This window comes from Phodopus roborovskii, unplaced genomic scaffold (genome assembly GCF_943737965.1).
Source record: "Phodopus roborovskii unplaced genomic scaffold, PHOROB, whole genome shotgun sequence".
NCBI lineage: Eukaryota > Metazoa > Chordata > Mammalia > Rodentia > Cricetidae > Phodopus > Phodopus roborovskii.
In genome coordinates this window covers 13,682,698-13,702,500 of record NW_026126585.1, presented here as the reverse complement: position 1 = coordinate 13,702,500, position 19,803 = coordinate 13,682,698, and the positions used below count along the sequence as shown (strand labels likewise).

Here is a 19,803-nt window from a genome sequence, read left to right as displayed (position 1 = left end):
CCGAGAATACATTTGCCTGGTGTTATCAAAGTCAATGGGTTTGGAAAGCGCAAGCTCCCTGGCTGAAGGAAGATCTCGGATGACTCCTTGTCGCTATGGAAATCTCACACTCTCAGTCCTCAGAGACAGTTGGGGGCAGATGTTACCTTGCTGATTCTGTGTCTGGTGCTGTACAACATCAAGCAACTCGCTTCAGTTCTACAAGCTATTTGAACACAAAACCTTTAAACCAGCAACAGGACAGTTGATATTATCAACCATAACAATCTAAGTACCAGGTATGACCCAGACTCCGGATGGCACCTGACACAGGATATGTCTTAATCTCCCTCAGAGCCTTTACAGCATAGCAAACAGGCTGCTCACAGTTGTCCAAGCCTGTAGAGTAGATAGCAGTAATTCCCAAAATGTCATTTGGAGGAACACTCTTCTATAAGGTGTTAGCATGTTTTTCACATATGTGTAGTGTGCAATGCTCTACTTGAGGACATGCCTAAAGATGTACAATTAAAACACGCTTCTCCTAGAATGCCTTTATCTGCTAACAGATACCATAGATTTCTGTAAGGGAGAAAGTTTGTTATGGTTGATAATAATATCAACTGTCCTGTTGCTGGCTTGAAGTCTTTTGTGTTCAAATGGCTTGTAGAACTGAAGAAACTTGCTTGACTTTGGACAGCACCAGACACAGAATCAGCAAGGTAACATATGCCCCCAGCTGTCTCTGAGGAGGACTGACAGTGAGATTTCCATAGTGACAAGGTATTCAGCCTTTCCCATTCATTATACCAGAGAATCTACTTCCTAGAATATTCATTACCAAGGAGTACAACTAATGTCCCATTGAATATGATCTGGAAAACACTCAGGAATGTACAGAGGGCAGCAGATTTCTTAGTGGAAAACCTACACACGGTGCTCCAGTTCATCAAAATAAGAACATGGAAGATGCTGCTGCTCTGTGAAGGGCAGAACTGATTTGCTGAGAAGCTGGTAGGAAGGGCACTTGACAGCATATGAACGGCCTCAGTTCAGCTTTGATACTGCTTCCCTCTGGGAAAGCAAAGCTCTTGAATCTCAGGGTGATGGGGTCTAAGTCAATGCTGAGTCATTCAGCTCAGAAACAGCATGATTCCTTCCCTGCCTTGAAGTATATCCAGTATTCCTCTCATTATTTGATCTAGTTGCTTTCTCTCTTTGTGACAAATACCATAACCACTAGCGACTTAAGAGAGGAAGGGACTTATTTCAGTTTACACTCCCGGAGTATAGTCTGCCACTAATGGAAGTCAGTGCAGGAACTCGAGTGGAGATCATGAAGGGACCCTGCAGAGTGCATAGTTCACTGGGTTGTTCTCCTAGCTTTTGTACACTGCCCAGACCTACCTGTCTAGAGACGTTGCTGCCCACAGAGGGCTGGAACCTCCTACAACAATAACCAACAATCAAGACCGTCTGTCACAGACATGGCCAAGAAAACAATCTGTTAAAGGCAGTTCTTCATTCTAGGTTTCCTCCCCCAAGGTAACTCAAGATTTTGTCAAATTGACAGTAAAATCTAACCAGGAGACCCCTAAAAACAAATACTGAGTACTTACAGGGTGTTAGACACCCTGCACTACATGTTAGTGATACAGAATGAACAAGATCTATCCTCCTAGTATGTTTACTGTAACAAGCAAGTTATATTTTCAATGTATTAAAATACTTTTTTTTAAGTATTAGAATCTCCAGTCAGGAATGAATTTGTTGCTAGGAGGGTATGTGAAAATTAAACATAATTAAAATTTTGTATTCAAACTTGAAAGCATTGACTTATACACAGAACTACACAACCAAGTGGATACACAAAGAATTATCTAAACAATGACATCATCCTTGCACTAAAAGCTCAGGCTTCTCATGCTTTGTTAGGGGTGGAGATAGTACTGGGAATTACTCAACTTCTCTTTAAGTACCCAACATTATGTCCAGAAATCTTTGATGTCTATCCTTTCGTAAGCAAAATACTCAAGAACGCATCTGTGTAAAGTGTATATAACACATCATATAGAGATCTACCCTATTTTCTCAAGACTCATAACACCAGTTCAAGAGGCAAATTCAAATCACCCCTGGCCTCTAAAACCTAAGAAGGAGGACTGCTCTTGAGATTTGCATTAACCACCGTCTATGTGGTCTATATATGGCTGTGTCTTTGTGTCTGGGTGGGTTATTGAGCAGAGCACAGAAAGCTCGTGAATGGGCCCATCTGTCCTTGCTAACACTTGGCTGCTTTCTAGTTTCTACACATGCACCTGTTCATCTTAGATCTTCTCCAAGGCTGCAACTGCTCTCACAGAAAGCTTGTGAAGTTCATAGCTACCTAATGTTAAAAGTCTGGAAATGGCCTGCACTGTCACAGACAACAGAATGTCTTCAAATGTCACTGAAGAATGAAAGAACCAAAAGATGGCATGTAGCTATGACCTTTAATTCAGTCATGTGAGCTACCTGGTTGTTTAAACTTGAAAAGCAATGGAGAAAAACCTTCATAGTCAACCCAGAGGCTAGAAAGTTCCTACCTGATTTTCAACACACACACACACACACACACACACACACACACGCACACACACTTCAATATAACTTTACAGTATCTGTTCATTTTTGGTAGGCATTTGCCTCATTTGCCTTACCATTTCCAGCCAAAGCACCTGACCAAATATCACTTTTCTTCTTTATCATACAATATGTGGCCCTGATTCCCCCCCCCCCTTTTTTTCCCAATACTTGAGTCAATGAGAATGAGAGGCCAAAATAAAGCAAAAAACAAAAAGCTGCTCCTTGGGACTCTATGTATAATGCAACAGAAAACAAAAACAAACAAACAAACAAACAAAAACTTGTTTTGAAAGCCATATTTGGAGAAAGAAGAGTAAACATCCTCCTCAAAGCCTATCAACTCCAAGAAAATCCCAAATCAGTCCCACCTCAACAATCACAACACATCATGCAAATCAGCCACGCCTCATGTGTACATATAACACAGCACAATGAGCTCCTGGTCTATACCTTTCCAACACATAGTACATTGCTTCATGCGGATCTCCTTCTCTTCCCAGAGTCATCGGCTGAAGGAATAAGCACTTCCCAAAGTAGCTAAATACACACAGCCTCAGGCAAGCCAAGCCACTACACTGGTCTCTTTGGCTGCAAAATGGGTGCAAGTCACTACTGTGATTAGACTTTGTCCCCATTGATATCCAGGCGTTATGCTGACCCCACCCACTGACAACTGGCAGGGTACTCACACAAGCATTCAGGTACATAGTTAGCTCAAAGGGCCCTGTGTTGTGTGGCTATGTCGTGACTACATCATGTGTTATGTGGCTACATAAGCACTCTGTAAGCATGTGCAAGCTTTCCCTTTTAAGAGAGCGCCTCGCACTTGCTCCCTTCTTCCATCTCTGTTCCTGGTTGACCAACAACTACTCCTCCCCTTCCCCAATAAACTCCATGTGGATTTTTGTTGAGTTTTGTGGTTCATATTTCATCACCCGCAGCTGCAGCGAACAATAGTTCCTACCAAAGTCTGCATGCATAAGCATAGAAGAGGTTGTGCCTCAAGGAAGGGATTAGCTCCTGAGAGCTCCTCCCTCCTGAAAAAGATGTGGTTCCTGGCAAAGGGTCCACACAGCAGCCAGCCCTTTCTACCCATCTCTGCTTGTCTTCAGCGTGAGAACACAGATCCCCACCTCCAGGAGATGCAATGATATGGCATCAGCCCTCTGACCTGAGACTTACAGCCTCCAAAGCAACAGAGCTGTCCTTTCCAACAACGAACAAGGCTGTGGTGAGATAATGAAATCAGGAAAGTGAAGATAAATGTTTGGAAAGTGTGTGTTAGTATATCAATGGAAGGTTCCATTACTTTTCATCCCTTCTTGCATAGCATAAACATAGTTTAACTTTGAGAATGAAATAAGCCCAAAGTAAAACTGTCACAAAGACCAGGAGTCATTTTTTCGCAACGAAGACGTTGATTTTCTACAGATTGTCTTTTCTGCTCTATGTGAAGGCCTGTATCCATCAACAGCTACATTCTCTGCTCAGCCATGGGCAAAATTATGGCCAGCCACATATCTGCTTGTCTCACATCATTATCAGAGACTTGGGCCACTGCATTTTCTCCCTAGGCCCATAGGGATCTGACAGGATTGATAGAAAATAGTGTTGTTACAGTAAGTATGCCTTTACTTAATTAAAAAAAAAACCACAGATGCCATTTCCAGGTACATTCTCTAAGCCTAAGTGTAGGCTATTGTTTACATTTTATAGTTCAAATCTCTGTCCCTTTCACATTCACCAGGTGAGCATTGCTTCTGACTGCCAAAGTAGAAGGTCATCCCATATCACTTCTATTTACCCTCTGCAGACACTGTCCTCTACCAATCTTGATTTTTGGCTAATGTTAATTAAGCTCTTGTTATGTGAGATGACCATACACTGAGGAAGTAAGTGATATAAATAATAGAACATTGTTATTTTAAAACTTTAACTTTTCAAAATTTTAAAATAAAAAAGCAGAGAAAAAAAGAAGTAAAAGCCAGAATCTTTATTACCATGAATCTAGAAATGAGGACTCTGAGAAACTAACAAGTTCTTATTTGTTACCAAGTTCATTCTATACTGTTTCTAAGGAATATAATTTATATAAAATAAATGATATCTGTGTAATCAAGTACATAACAATACTTGCAAGCAACATAATTTGTGAATGTTGTGTGTGCCAGAAATTAGCTGTGGGAGTTGACACAAATTAAATCAATATATATATCAAAATCATAATGGGGGGCCCTGTCTCACCCCAGCTCTCAGTAGGAAGATGAGGTTCCTAGGAGATCTATAACTGGCCGAGAAGTCCACACTTACCCAAACTGTGAAACTAGAGGATGTTATACAGTATACAACCTGGCATTGAATGGCAAGATAAAAGTCAGGTACTAAGGTCGAATAGAAAATGAATCAAGGAGGGGTACAATAAGAGAGCTTGATCAAAAGGATGATATTTCAGAATGCAATCCATCCACGTTGGCCAGATGGTCACGAGGTAGACAAGTATGGTTGATTTAGGATTAACCAATGTTTCCCCTAAGGATCTCACACAGAAGGCTGAAAGGTATAATTTCAAGTGGTACCCTTCTTACTTTTTGAGAAAATGACATTGAATTTAGTAGGGGAAAGTCCCCTTACCTCACACAGTATAGATAACTCATATGAACGGTGCTGAATGGTGTACTGAATTTTCTGAATGAAAGCATAGCCTTCTGGGAGAAGACTTATCAGAGAGTCAGGAAGTAAATAAAATCCATAAGTCTCAGCAAGCTTGCCACACAAGAGTCACAAGGCTCCCCAGGAAGGTTAACAGCTGACAAAGAGAGGAGCCGAGCAGAGCTGCCTGCAGGTAGTGAAGGATGCTCTGAGGATTGCAGCTCTGAGGTGTGCTGGGCGGGGCTTTTCAGTGAGGCAGCTGCTTTAAGGGCTGCACTGGTGCTCACCTCAGGAACTCAGTGGTTCACTAACCCTCACTTGGGTGGAATCACTTTGCCTATCTGGTGAATGGCCATCCAATAGTCAGAAGCAATTCTGTTAAGGAGCGGGAGAGATGGCTCAGTGGTTAAGAGCACTTCTTGCTTGCAGAGGACCCACGTTTGATTCCTAGCACTTGTGTGTTGGTTCACAGCCAACCATAACTCAGTCCCATGGTTTCAAAGAGGTACGAATGCATGTGGTTCACATGTGTAAGGCATGCAAAGCACTCATACACATTAAATAAAACTAAATCTTTTTTTTTTTTTTTTTAGAAAAATAATTCTGTTTACAAAGTTAAGCAGGTTCTTGCCATTTCACACTGTGAACACATCACATCCTCTAGTCTGACTTAATCCAAAGAGAGGTTTTAGAATAGCTGGACTAATATTGTTTTTCTTCTCTAAGCTTAAGCTTATGATAAATATTCATTGGACATAATTCTGTGACTGGGCTTCTTGACAAGTTCTTACAGCATAGGCTCTAACTTGTCACACACACACAGAGATGGGGGAGAGAGAGAGCGAGAGAGAGAGAGAGAAAGAGAGAGAGAGAGAGAGAGAGAGAGAGAGATGCCAATGCACACACATGCACACAGGATAAAAACAAGAGTAGCCAACCAAATGTCATCCTGGTCATTGAAAGAGAAAATTATTATTCCCCTCTTAGACTGCTCTTTCATATGCCCTCAGATATCTTATGAAGAACAAATCTTATTTATTAGTCAAAATGCTGACTAGCTCTCTTAGGTAAGGGAATTTTCTCTTTGATACATAAAATTCTAACTTAAATGATGGGGGAATGTCTTTCTGTATGTATGGGTCCCTTATTAGGTGATGAATAAAACACTGAATGGCCAGTAGCCATATGTATGGGTCTGTATGTATTGGCCAGTAGCCAGGCAGGAAGTATACACCTGGCTAACAGATAAGGAGAATGCTGGAGAGAATCCTCTCTAGAGAAGCCATGTAGCTGCCAGAGGATTAACATGCTGGATTACGGGTAAGCTGGCGCCTCGTGGCAATCTGTAGTTTAATAGTAATGGCTCAATAATTAAGAGAGAGCTAGCCAGTAAGAAGCCTGAGCCATTGGCCAGCAGCTTAATAATTACATCTCTGCATGTTTCTTTGGAGCTAATTGGCTGTAGGACCAGGTGGGACAGAAACTCCAGTAATACTTACAGCATAGTTTTATATTAGTTTTTAGTTACAGTGCATTAGTAATATACTACAGATTTTCTGATCTTAGTTTTATAAATTACTAAACACTATTATTCAGCATTAAATGGCATTAACACTTAACTTCTGGGATCTGGACAATACTGTTCATATTGGAGAAGACCGAAGCATGTATCCTTATTTTACCAAGTGTTAGAGTCACTCTGGAAATGTATCAGGGAGGTCCAGGGATATACTAAGACCCTTGACTGCAGGGCAGCTGAGAACTATCTAACAAGGCATCACAGAGCTCACAGAACTATCCTCCAAAACAGTAGAGTCCCATTGCAGTAAGGCTGAGGTTGGGTGTCAGCTTCTGCAGAGATGCTTCCAAGTTCACACTGAGCTACCCACTCCTATCAGCACAGCCCACACAGAATGTGTGTTCTCAGGTTAAGACTCCACCCGCTTCAACTTTTACCAGTTTCTTTGGGGTAATGACTCAAGGAAAGCACCTTTCCTTTTCAATAAATCATTACTACAACCTGATTTGGTAAGCTAATGCAATATGAAGGATTCTTTTGTTCACGCACAGAACTCGGCTTTCATTTCAACAGACTTCCTCAGACTTCCTAATATGGTGGAATGAGCGATTTGATCATGACCTCCCTCTAAGAACATGTCCACAGTGATGGACTGAAAAACCGTCTCTATTTTTAACAGCTGCTTCCTATCTCTGCTTTGCGTTTTCTCATATCTCCTTTTTCAACAAATCTGCTGTTCTCTCTCTCCCAACCCAGCATGCTGAAGAAATTCGAAAGTGCTTAGCTGTCTGGATGTGATCAAGATTAGAGTTACAGTTGCCAGGGAAAACCAGATAACTAAGTAGTGTATCTGTAACTTGAATTCCCTCTGTGCTTGAAGGAAATGTGTGTGGGCTGCATGTTTGCCTGGACCCACTGATCTAGCTCTTGCTTTTAGCCCACACTGAGGAAAAGAGAGGTGTTAAAGCTTACAGAGTGGTTAGAAATAAGTTACATGACCTCTCTGCAGTGACTTGGCATAGTGCCCTAAGTACTACATTGAGAGTGACTCTCAGGTTACATCTGACTTAACAAGACAAAACCCAAAAACTACTTTAATTAATGAGAGCCATTGCATATGTCTGGAGAACCTCAGTGCATTCTGTGTCACTGATAAAGTATACCCTTTACAAATTTAGACTTCCTGGACTGAAACTCCGAGTTCTGCTGTTAGATAGTATGTGATGTTTAGGGTATCAAAGTTTCTGAGCTGCAAAACTGGAATATGAATAATAATTCCACACTGGGCTGTCTTGTGACTGAATTTAAATAACTGTCCTAAGCTCAGAAAACATTTGCTGAGTCTCTTGATATACCAGACACTCTGGCTCCACCCCAAGAATTAAGCAATAGAAGAGTCACTGTTTCTACCCTTGAGAAGCTAAGAGTCAACTAGGAGAAGCAGGGAAGCGAGAGGCGATTTCGATATAATTCAGAGTCAATAGCTAAATCATAAGGTGTTATGAGAATCCTGAAGACAGAGCTATCAATTAAGACCTTGACTGGTCAGATAACGCAAACTCCGATTGGCACTGGCTTTAAGAAGCAGAGATACATTTTCTGGTGTAACAGCTGGTACTTACATGGCTGTTTAGAGATGTCAACAATGTCGTCTAGGACACGGTTTCTTTGAGTGCCTGCACACAGTAGGTCTCACCTTCACTATGAAGCCTCATCTCCATGGTTGTAAGTTGGGTTTCAGACAGCTGAAGCAACTGCTCAAAGCCCCTTAGATTGAAGCCTACAGATTGCTAAACCAGTTGCCTGCAGATGCAGCTAGAGGAACATAACTGGCTGTGACAGTCTTCAGTGAGTGATGAGTGTATTATCTACCCGAGATCCTAAGCCAGGGAGAAAGTGTCAAGGTGCAAATGAAGGAGGAAATGTGTCTCAGGCACAAGCATGACCATGGCTTGCAGAGAGTCTGCCCCAGATGTAATGCAGCAGAGGGGGGCAGTCAGAAGACCTGAGTTCCTGGATGCCTGCTCGGAGCTGAATGAATGCAGTAAGAAAATTATTGTTAGTGTAAATAAAATCCCTAAGTTCATTTTCAAGCTCTAATTCATGTTTTTACCTCGAGATAAGTATCTCTGGCATCTTTCCCTAGATGATTGCTTTCTCTGGTATATAAGACACCCTAGTGAGTATGGACTAAATGGCAGAATGCAAACAATTGCACATTATGGATTCTTAATTTTGATCAGTCAACCAGTTAAGGCACCTGCATATTTTCTAGTTATTTTATATCAACTCTGGTCTAAAAAATATTGAATGGAAAATTCCACAAGTAAACAGTAAGTTTTATAGTGCATGTCACTGTGAGTAGTGTAATGAAATTTCCTTCCACTCCGCTTCATCATGCCTGGGTTCTGAGGCTTCTTTTCCTCTAATGTATACGTGGTACATATGCCCCTCTTCTTAGTCACCTAGAACCCTCTCAGTGATCAGTTGTCAGGGTGTGGAAGTGCTGTGTTCATGCAACTGTTATTTAGTATCCTGTAGCTCCCTCACCATGCCTATAAATGCTGTTAATCTCTTACTGTGCTAAACTTAGACGTCAAACTTTAGCACAGGTATGTTTTAGGAAGATATCACAGCACTTGCCTATTAAGAGTCTGGTAGTATGCTCAGTTTCAAGTATCCATTGGGAGTCTCAATGTGTCCTGATGAGGAAGATTGGTCTATATTCTGTTTTAGCTTATTAATTAAAAGAGCTTATTTAAAAGAACAATTAAAAATATTATCTAATTGACTTTCAGTGGGGTAGATGGACCTTCCCAAGAGATTAATTTCTTTGTAAGCCCATCACTGAGGTTGAAACCATCATACTGGGTATGCATTTTAATTAATATTCTCTACTTTTCTGTCTATATGGAAGGGAAACTGGAGAGTCTGTGTCAAGAGCTACAACCACGACTGGCATGAAATGCCACATTAAGTAGATTTCTAAGAGAGAAAAATAAAGTTACCTCGTGCATAACACAATAGGAAAGCTCTGTTGTTAATAATCTAATGGAATGAGGAAACTGAGGGCATATCTAGAGGGAAATTGACAGTAACAGGAAGGGGAGGCATCTCTCATGATTTTATCATAGACTATATTTTGAAGTATCAATACAATCTATGATTCACTTTGCTCCTTGGAACACGTAGAATGGATATAGACACTCAACTGCCCAATAAGAATTTTGGGGGAGCCAGAAAAAGAAGACAGCCCTGTGAGGTGCAGCTCCACACATAAAGCGATCCATTCTGTCTACTTCTGCTATTTCTAAACAGTGAAACCTTGAAAATACACTGTATACTTAGTCTGATTAGGAAATGTGGGAGAATGGGGATGGCGCACAGTAATTTATTTAGGCGCATCAATAATAGAGGAACAGGATGGATGCTTTCCCACAATGTCTAGGATGTAACAGCCTGGAAGGAGGAAGTAATTCAGAACACAATGCCTGTTTATCGGGAGAGAGCACACAGCGACTGTATTTAAACCTGCATTGCAGCTCTTCTCTCTTTAGCATTTAAATTGATTCACCAGTTTATAACTATTCCCCACCTTCCTGTCCAACTCAGACGGGGGAAACTGTGATTAGAATGAGCCTCTATTTTCTCTTTCGGATTCCTTCATTGACAAACAGCATTAGAGTTTCATCTTTAATTTTGCTGCAAAACATCTAAATGGAGGGGAATGAGGAACTTGGCTATAGGAACTCTCAAATTTAATCTCCTTTGCAGTCTGATCTTATTGGCGCTTTCAACAGCATTGCCAGGTTCATTTCAAAATTTAATACAACGTATTTGTCATCACCACAACTCCTCTCAGTAAGGACTCTGCTACCAAATGGCTACCAGTTGGTGGTCTGAGAAAGATACCTTGCTGAAAATGAGAACTGTCCTCTAAACCAAAATAACTCATCTCACGTATTATGTGTCTTCTGTTTTTGCAGAGGACGCCATTTGATCTTTTAGTAATCCATCCAGGTAACAATAAAGAAGTGTAAGAATATTTACTCACTGCCAGGTTCAGAAAGAGTAATGTATTTCATAAATAACTTCCCCAGCAGGAAGCAAGAGACAACAGATTACAATCAATCAATACTTCGGATGATTCTCTGCATAAGCCATGCCTTGGACAGTTCTGAACCACTGCTGTTACACTCTGACATGACCAGACAGCCCACCAGCCCCATCTGGCTCAGAGCTGTGTTTCTCAGTTGGTGGTCCCTGGATCGGCACTGTCTTCGTTACTGAAGAATTTATTAGAAACTGAAATTCCTTGGCTCCCTCCATGGAATCATATATTCTATAGTAGCAGTCAAAATTTGTGTCTGCACAAGCCTTCAAGGTGATTTGATTTACACTAACTTGTTAACTATTGATCTAGACAAAAAGAGATAAGAGTAACATGATTCTTTAACATCTCAGAATTGATTACCCCTTACAGTGAGTGGCTGTTGAACGTAGCCATTTCTGAAAGCCTGGTCACATTTGTTTCAAGTTGATGAGTGGAAGGACGGAGTGAAGACTATGCCCATCATATTGAGTGAGTTTACCCATCCATTCCATTATACATATGTGACTATCGCCCGTTTACACAGAAAGCACAGATAACTCATTTATTTTTTTGTAAGCTTAGAGTTTCTGGACTCTCCTATTTTGCCTTAGGCTGTTTTCCAGAGGTTAAGAAGAGGCAACACTTTACCTCCACCAACTAAACCCTGAAGACTTCCGACCCACTCTGACCAATGGGGATAGACATCACATTTAAATATCTTAGGATGTGGTACTTGTACCTCCTACCCCTATTCACCATTACCATTGCCTTAAGCTCTATTTACCACATGAGCAGGTGTATCTATACCCCCCCACACATATGCATAATTAAGATATATTGAAACACCATGTGTCTCAATTAAACTTCAAGCTCTTTGAGGACAATGGCATTGCTGCATTCATCCTTAAGGCCACCATGGATCTCTGTATATGACCGGACATACAGTAGGTAGAAATGTGTTTCCAAAGCAGCCTTGGTCTCCTGGATGTTTCTAACCTCCTGACCTTATGGGCCCTTACCACTCTTATTCTACTTACCCCTGAAAGAGTAGTCAATTGCAACCCTTTGATGGGCAAACTATTCACTAAGGTCATATGTTCCCCTCTTAAGCAATATAATACTTTGAACCTGATTAAACATTGCTTGGAATGCAAGATATTTAAGGGAAAATGTACAAGGAAAAACTTGGGGCTCTCCCTGGAGAGCCTTCAGAGAAGTAAGTGTGTGTGGACATTGGGTTTTCTTCAACTCTAGCTAAACTTCTGTTTTCTTCTTCTAATAATATGCGTTTGTAAATTAAGTTTTATTTTTTAGAAAAGGGACAGATCCAGGTGTGGTGGTGCACACCTTTGATACCAGCACCCTGGAGGCAGAGGTAGGTGGATCTCTGTGAGTTGGAGGACAGCCTGGTCTACAGAGCAAGTTCCAGGACAGTTAAGGCTACACAGAGAAACCCTGTTTGGACAAAACAACAAAAAGGGGAAGTTGGGGGACAATCTGTTTCTTCCATTCCTATTACTGACCATCCAATACACTCTTGAACCCACTACAAAATGAAAATATAAATAGCCTGTCCTCCAAAGGTTATATGACAATTGGTAGAAAACAAGACTCAAGATATAAATTACTATATATCCTAAGTAGAAAATAAATGAAATGTGATACAATTTTTATTTTCATTGTTTTCAAAGGGAGGGCCAAAGCATTACATCAAAGTTCTTAGGTTGGAATTGATATTTGACAAAATAAAACAATGAAAATATTAAATAGGCTCTGATATCTTCATTGGACAGTGACTCTTTAAATACTGATTTCATTGGGGTATGTCTCTTCTACAGGAATGCATCCACTAGATCTTTCCAAACAAAGTAATCGTCAAGATACACTATGTGTAGAACTCCAGCAAAGATCCCTGGGTAATGAGTAAGAGTGAGGAACTGAAATTGGAAAGGAAAGAGGGCTAGAGAGCATGTATGTGAATAGTTCCTGCAAAGTCTCATCTCATTGGCGATGATATCTAGACCTCAAGCTTAGTCTAATCATTCTCTAAAGGTTCCTTTCTAGGAGTGTGAAGTCCTCCTGTGGCCAGAGAAAAATCCTCACGTAATGAGATGCATGTGTATCAGTGTCTCATATTTGCACGTTCAAGAATTATCCATTGTTAGTGAGGGTGGAGGTTCCACCTGGCTTGGAAACTACGGCTTATGCTAGGATCCATTAATTCTCATCAATCCAAAATCTCATTTGTCTGGATTCTCATTGTTCATATAAATCCATAGCCATTTGTACCCACCCTCTCTTTGATCTCTTGAAATGGTGCAATATAGTTTAAGAATCACATTCTCATGTGAAGGGAGGTGCTTTGCTTTCCTGTTTAAACGAGGAACAAGAGTCTTCCTTTTAAAAAATCCAATTATCATCATCTTTTCTAAAACACACATCCTAGTAAACTGCAGACTTATTTCAAACCAAGCTACCATGGTTCAAATGTTTTAGAAAATTCATATTTGAAATTTGTTTCAGATCTTTTACATCTCAGCAGTGGTTCTAATTTGAATGCTTCTCTTTAATATGTGTCTTCACCACAGGAATCTACTTATGCAGTAAAGAAATGTCTGTCGAATTAGTACCCTCTTTTCCTAATGTCCAATAAAATAAATCCCACGCTGAAATGAAATTCAGGAAGTCTTCTAGGAGATGTGAAAGCTATGCAGAGGGGAACTAAAGCTGCACCGGAGAAACACAAGATACAAGGTGATCTAAGGGCTTGGAAGTGAAAGACTTGGCAAACACCGGGTCCTGCTTGGACTCTGAAGCACAAATAATAACATTGTCTCTGAAGTTTGACATTAGTCTCACGGGCAAGCCACGGAACATTCCTTGAGCTAGCAATACAACAAACAAACAAACAAAGACTCCAAGTCTAAGCATGGATTTAAAAATACTAAACCATCTTAATCCAACTCAAATAAATAATCTCCTGGCAGGTTTCACTAAACAAAGGCACCCCTGTGAAGGTCCCAGCATCCTTGGTGTCAGTACTTAAAGTGTATGGACTTGAGGTAAGATTAAAGAATAGCTTCTTGGATTATTGGTGAAAGACAAGAAAGCCTACAAGAATGCCCTTGGCTGACAGCGGTGGGGGCGGGGCAGAGGGATGGCCCAGCGGTTAAGAGAGTGGACTTAGACAGCTCATAACCACTCTTAACTAGCGCTCAGAGTTTCCACCGCCATCTCCTGGCCACTAAAAGCACTGCACTCGTGAACAACCCCTCCTCCCCCACCCATAACTTAAAAATTGTTGATAGTGTGATCTAAGGCTTTCTCAAGAGTCCCCCATGAAAAGGCAAAGGGACGTAGTTATGTGTCTTTACCAGGGTTGTAGGGGAGCAGTCTTGACCTAGAAGGAATTGTTTTGGTTCCTGGGAACTTAGATTTTTGCCCCGCAGGGACTGGAGTTATGAGTCCCAAGGCTGCTTGTCTCTAACACTCTTGGGATTGTCTATGTCCCCAGTGAGACGCCACTTGACTAGCTGTCTCCTGACTTCTGTCCTATTTCTTCTGTAATAACTGTATATAAGATTCTGTATTTTTTAATAAACTTGCTTGTATGAGGCATCAGTATATATGAGACCTACTGATCCTAAACTTTCTTATCTTCTCACATCCTGGTCCTCTCTCTGCCTCTCTCTCAGGAACCTGACAACTGAGAACAGCCTGCTGCTCTAGGTCACAGAATAAAAGGAAATGTTATAAAAGAAAAAAAAACAGAGAAAATAACTTTGGGATGGAACACAGAGCCACCTTGGCGATAGGAAATTGTTCCTCATGCTTAATGGAACTATTTACATTGGGAAGGTTTAGGACAGAGATGAACATAAGATGCATTGTAACTAAGGGTTCTAGTGTGGCAGAACCCAGCAGAACTCTAACTCAATGTACCTATCGTATGTGAGCGTTGACCCTCCTGGTATTGCCCACCTTAGCAGGCTGATGGTCCACCTTCCTATAGGTAGAGGATGTGTGTCACATTATCTCTGAAATAAATGTGCTTGTTGATAAATGCAAAAAGCTATTTCTTCTTTTAAGAAAGAATGTAGTGGCATCTTGTCGCACCAGTGGTGGGACAAGATGCCACTAAAGAAAGAATGTTTGATAAAGCATGGACAGAGAAGTTGTTGGCTTCCCTGTGTCTGGCGGGACAGGGGGCAGATCCATGTCGAGCTCATCTGTCGAACAACTGACCACTTTGCATCTCTGAGACATGGAGGAAGGATCCAAACGGTCAGTTGGACCCACTAGAAATATTTCCGTCAGTGTGGTGGTTTCTGCAGGCCGTTCTGAAGATGTCATATACTGATAAATCTTCAGTAGCCACCAGTGACCATGTGACAGTGAACTTACTGAAAGTTTGAAAGCCAGAGCTTAAGCCACAGCGAGTAAATGTAATGTTCCCTGAGGGGAAAGGGCTAGGGTAGCATTTTCACAGCATTCAAAATGGTTCCTTTGCAGTGTAGAAATGCTCTTATCAACGAACAGAGAACAAGCTCACACACTCTACTCAGTCACTTCTGTGGATCCACAGTAATGATGAAATGCTGGGTAGAAAAATAAAGTCAAAAGCACTCCACCACTCAGCAGCCTGGAAATCAGATTCCACACTTGGGGAAATCCACAGGTAACTAACTGACTACGGTCCTAGGTGGTTCACGGATCACTTTCTTGAGTGTGGAATAAGAAGTCTGCGCTGGGTTCTACTTCTATTGCTTTCTGACCATTTTCCCAAAACATTGGAGTTTGCTGTTCTTGAGGGGGTAGCGGCTTGGCAGATCCCCGGCAGGCAGATAGGAAAGAGGGTCACCCAGAGATTACGAAGATGGGACATTTCTACCTTCATCTTCAGCCTCCTGAACTGAGAGAAAGGCCTGCCGGGCTTTTTTTTTTTTTTCCTTCCTGTCAGTGGGGCTCTACTTCTACCTAACCCTATTCTGTTGGTAAAACATGTTCACATTTATCTCATGCTGTTTGTCTATCAACTCCCTACCCACAACACACAAACTTTTAGTTGTTGTTTGTTTCAACTGACCAACTCAAAATTAGGGAAGAAGTCTTATACCTCTAAAAAACACTTAACTCACTAGTCCCTCCAAGACAAAGGGGATTTTAGTTTACTCTCAGCTCTTCATAGAGTGTTTCTTTCTGCCTTTGTGCCTGCCGTCTTTACCCTACCACACTGTCTGTGTCTGTGTGTGTGTGTGTGTGTGTGTGTGTGTGTACTATTCTGCTTCTTTACTTACAATAAAGTTTTTTAATCTGTTGCTGTCCACTGTCTTTGAGATTTATATTTCCTTGTCTTTTAATCGTTTAACTGGCAGAGCAAATGAACTGGATCAAGATCTCTAGACGATGTCAATTTGGCTGGGCTAGCTGCCAGCAAACCCCAGGAATCTTTACGTTTCCAACTCCCCAGTGCTGGCATTACTGGCACAAATTGCCATGCACAGCTTTCTTAATGTGGGTTCTGGTGGATCAAGTTCTGACCCTCATGCTTGTGTGGCCTGCACGTCACCTAGACACATCCCAGGAGGTCACAATTCTCAAGCTGACCAACCAGGTTTAAGGGTATCAAAATTTATTTCATGCAGTTACTTCTCAGCTGCAGTACGACAGGCTGTATAATTGTGCAGTTTCCCAGGTCAGGATATGAACATAGCTTTTGAGAATGGAAGTGCATACATCTTCTTTGTGGTAACAGGAACACCAACAATAGTCTGAGAGAGAGAGAGAGAGAGAGAGAGAGAGAGAGAGAGAGAGAGAGAGAGAGAGAGAGAGAGAGAGAGAGAGAGAGATGGGCACAGTGGCTCCCTCTGAACTGTAATCTGAACACTGGAAATTAGGGCAGGAGATCACAAAGTTAAGGTCAGCCTAGGCTATTAAACAAGACCTTGGTTCAAAAAATTAAAACTAAATCCAATAAAAATATAAACAAAGGTAATCCTAAAGAATGGTGTGTGTGTGTGTGTGTTATGTAGTGTATAGTTATATAGTTTTCTTGGGTGCTGGAAGATGGTTCCAGGATTAAATTCCTTGCTTTGTAGTGTGAGGACTGTAATTTAGATCCCCAGAGCCCAAGAAAATGCTTGTAATTGTAATAGTCAGCCTATACTTTCAGAGCTCAGCAGGTGGAGAGGGGATCCCTAACTACCTGACTGACAGACTGGCTGAATTAGTAAGCTCTGCTGTCAACTGGGAGGCCCAGCTTCAGTGAATAAGGTGAATTGAGGGAAACTTGCAATGTCAATCTTGGGTAGCCACATGCATGCACACCTGTGTACACACAAACACGTGAACATTTATACAAACACAGGTGTATATCATACAAATATACTCAAGGGGGAAAAATCCCTCAGCTTCTAAGTCTGAATGGAACATGGATATTTCATGAGATTATGGCATTTTTGTCTGGATATTTCTGTCTAGAGTCCTGCCATAAACTTATAGACAAACAGAAAGAAGACAAAGCAAGCTGCCCTTGGAAATTCTAGGTTTCAAGTCTGATTGTATCTAATATGAGTTTTGGAATTTCTCATATCAAGTATAAGACAATTTATTTTGGCTGCTTCTGTTTAGCTTGAAACAAATTCTGAAACAAAAGTCTTCAAAGTAATCGAGAAACTCAGTGTGCTGAAAAGCCAACTATCCACTATCACAAGCAAAGAAACTCACAGGAAGCTGTACATCCCAAGTGTTCCTTTCTCAACTATTTTAAGTAGCATCTTTGTCAGTGGTTATGTGAAGAGCTTGATAACATGTGGGAAGTCTGACAGGTGGGTTCTCTGCCAAACTATCACAGCCAATCACAGTGGGCACACAGCCTCTGAGTCACAGAAGGTCCAGCTAGGCCATGTTAACAATTTCTTACCAGGTATGAGATTGTTTCAGTAACCAGGAGGTCAGCATGTTCCCATCACCATGATGGTGGCCTCAGAAACAATGCAGTTGAAGTTCATCCAGGTAATTAAAAACCCACAGATTTCACAGAGCTCGTGTGAGCATTTATGAATTCCAACTCTCCCCATAGAAGCAGACTATGTCAGTCAAAAGCTAAATTTAAATCTGTTCACAGGAAGAAGTAATAAAGCCTTGAAACTGCTGTGTCATGGTTAAGGGAAAACACTACAATCCCTGAAGAGGCCAGAGCACACACTGTGGAAGAAACCACTAATGCTGTGGACCAAAGTTTTCATGGCAACTCTCCAGTACCTACCATAAGATGACCAGATTACTGTGACAAGTTGCTAAGGGACCCAACCCAATGAGCTTTCCGTTTACTCAGCTGAAGGATGGAAGATAAAGATAACATTTGTGCTAGTCTCTAGTACTGTCTGCACTACGTTCCGTGCCCCATTTCCGAAGACCAAACATCCTAGCGAACATGCATTATAAGCTTGCTTTGAAAAGAGAGGTACCAGGAATATCTCTAGTCACAATCATATCCATATACCTATTTTAACCCTTAGAACCTTCACAATCTAAGGCAGTTTTTAACTAATTCATCTGGAAGCCTAAAGGAAAATATTCTCCTATAAATTACATAAATTGAACATCAAGCAGGTAGTGAGTGGGGTTGGAATTCCAAGCAGGGTGGAGTGAAGACCCACAATTGAACCTTCCCCACTGAACTTCAGACACCACACTCAATACAGACTGCATCCTGGATTGGATCAGTAGGGTTTCCTCTACACCAAGCAATTCTGCCACACCAACTGGATCCACTCAGGTCCACTTCCATGCACTCTTTTTATGGAAATGGCATAAAGTCAGACCTCTCACACTTGGATAGTAACACCTCAGGTTGTCACTCATGCTACAAACCCTTTCGCATACACCAGAATTGCCCCCAGGTAGCTTAAAGAGCCCAAGGAAACTTACAGCTCTACTGTAAGAATATTATAATATATATAGATAAACAACTACATGAAAAATATGAATTAGGTAGGAACAGGCACTTTCAGAGTGGTATGGATATAGACAGAAGAGATGTATAGGGTAATAAACCATTCAGTTGGGTACAGAGCATTCAGGCCCTCTCTGGGTACACCTGACTCTGCCCACATTTCCATATAGCCATGTGGAAGGAAGTTCTGATCTCCGAACTCCATAGTCCAGGAGCTTTTACCCATGGGGTTGATTAATAACTGAGGCACCCCCTCTCCAATCTCCACCTCCTTGGGTTATGATTAGGAATGAAAGTACCTAACTTCTAGTTTGGTCTTTTTAGTTACACAGAGACACCAACCCAGAGTCATCTTGTTAGAATAAAAGTCATTTCTATCACCCTTTGAAACTTAGATGAACTTACAAGCTATATGTTACAAGTCAGAGTCAATAATCAAATGATAAAGTAATGATTCGCCTAGAACCTGGATTCCCGGGGAAATTGCAATGGGTCCAGAATGTGTGTGCTAAGAATTAGGGAAGAACAACAAATTATGCTTTCCTTATTATAAGTTATAATACTAGTAAAATACCACAGAAGTGATATTATTTGCCTGCCCTAATAAGGCACACCTTGCCTCCATATAAACATTATGTGGTTGTATTAGGAGCAGTGACTATTAGTTCCAACTATTTATTGCAGCTATTGCAATCTGCTGTTGCCTCTATTTAATTAAACAACCATCTGCTTTCTGCGGGGAAACAATAAATCATTTAATACAAAATGTACATTTGCCTACTCATGTTTGTTATTCTAGTGAAAGAAAAAGAGCATAAAAAAGTGAAGGAGAAAGTCAGCAGAGAGAAGAGGGAGGAAGAAATAAAGGAAGAAACAGTCTACCAGATGTCAGCCCTGTGAAGATGCTAATATCCATTCTGAATCCGCTTTGTAAGTTCCTCCCATTCTGTGGATTACTTTGCTCCATAAGTCAAAACATTT

General features: G+C 41.1%; 1 protein-coding gene across 1 annotated transcript in view; it reads right to left on the bottom strand.

Moving 5' to 3' along the window:
• Positions 1 to 19,803, bottom strand: part of LOC127236396 (thrombospondin type-1 domain-containing protein 7B-like) — a 177,878-nt gene that overhangs the window by 87,441 nt on the left and 70,634 nt on the right. The window lies entirely within an intron of this gene.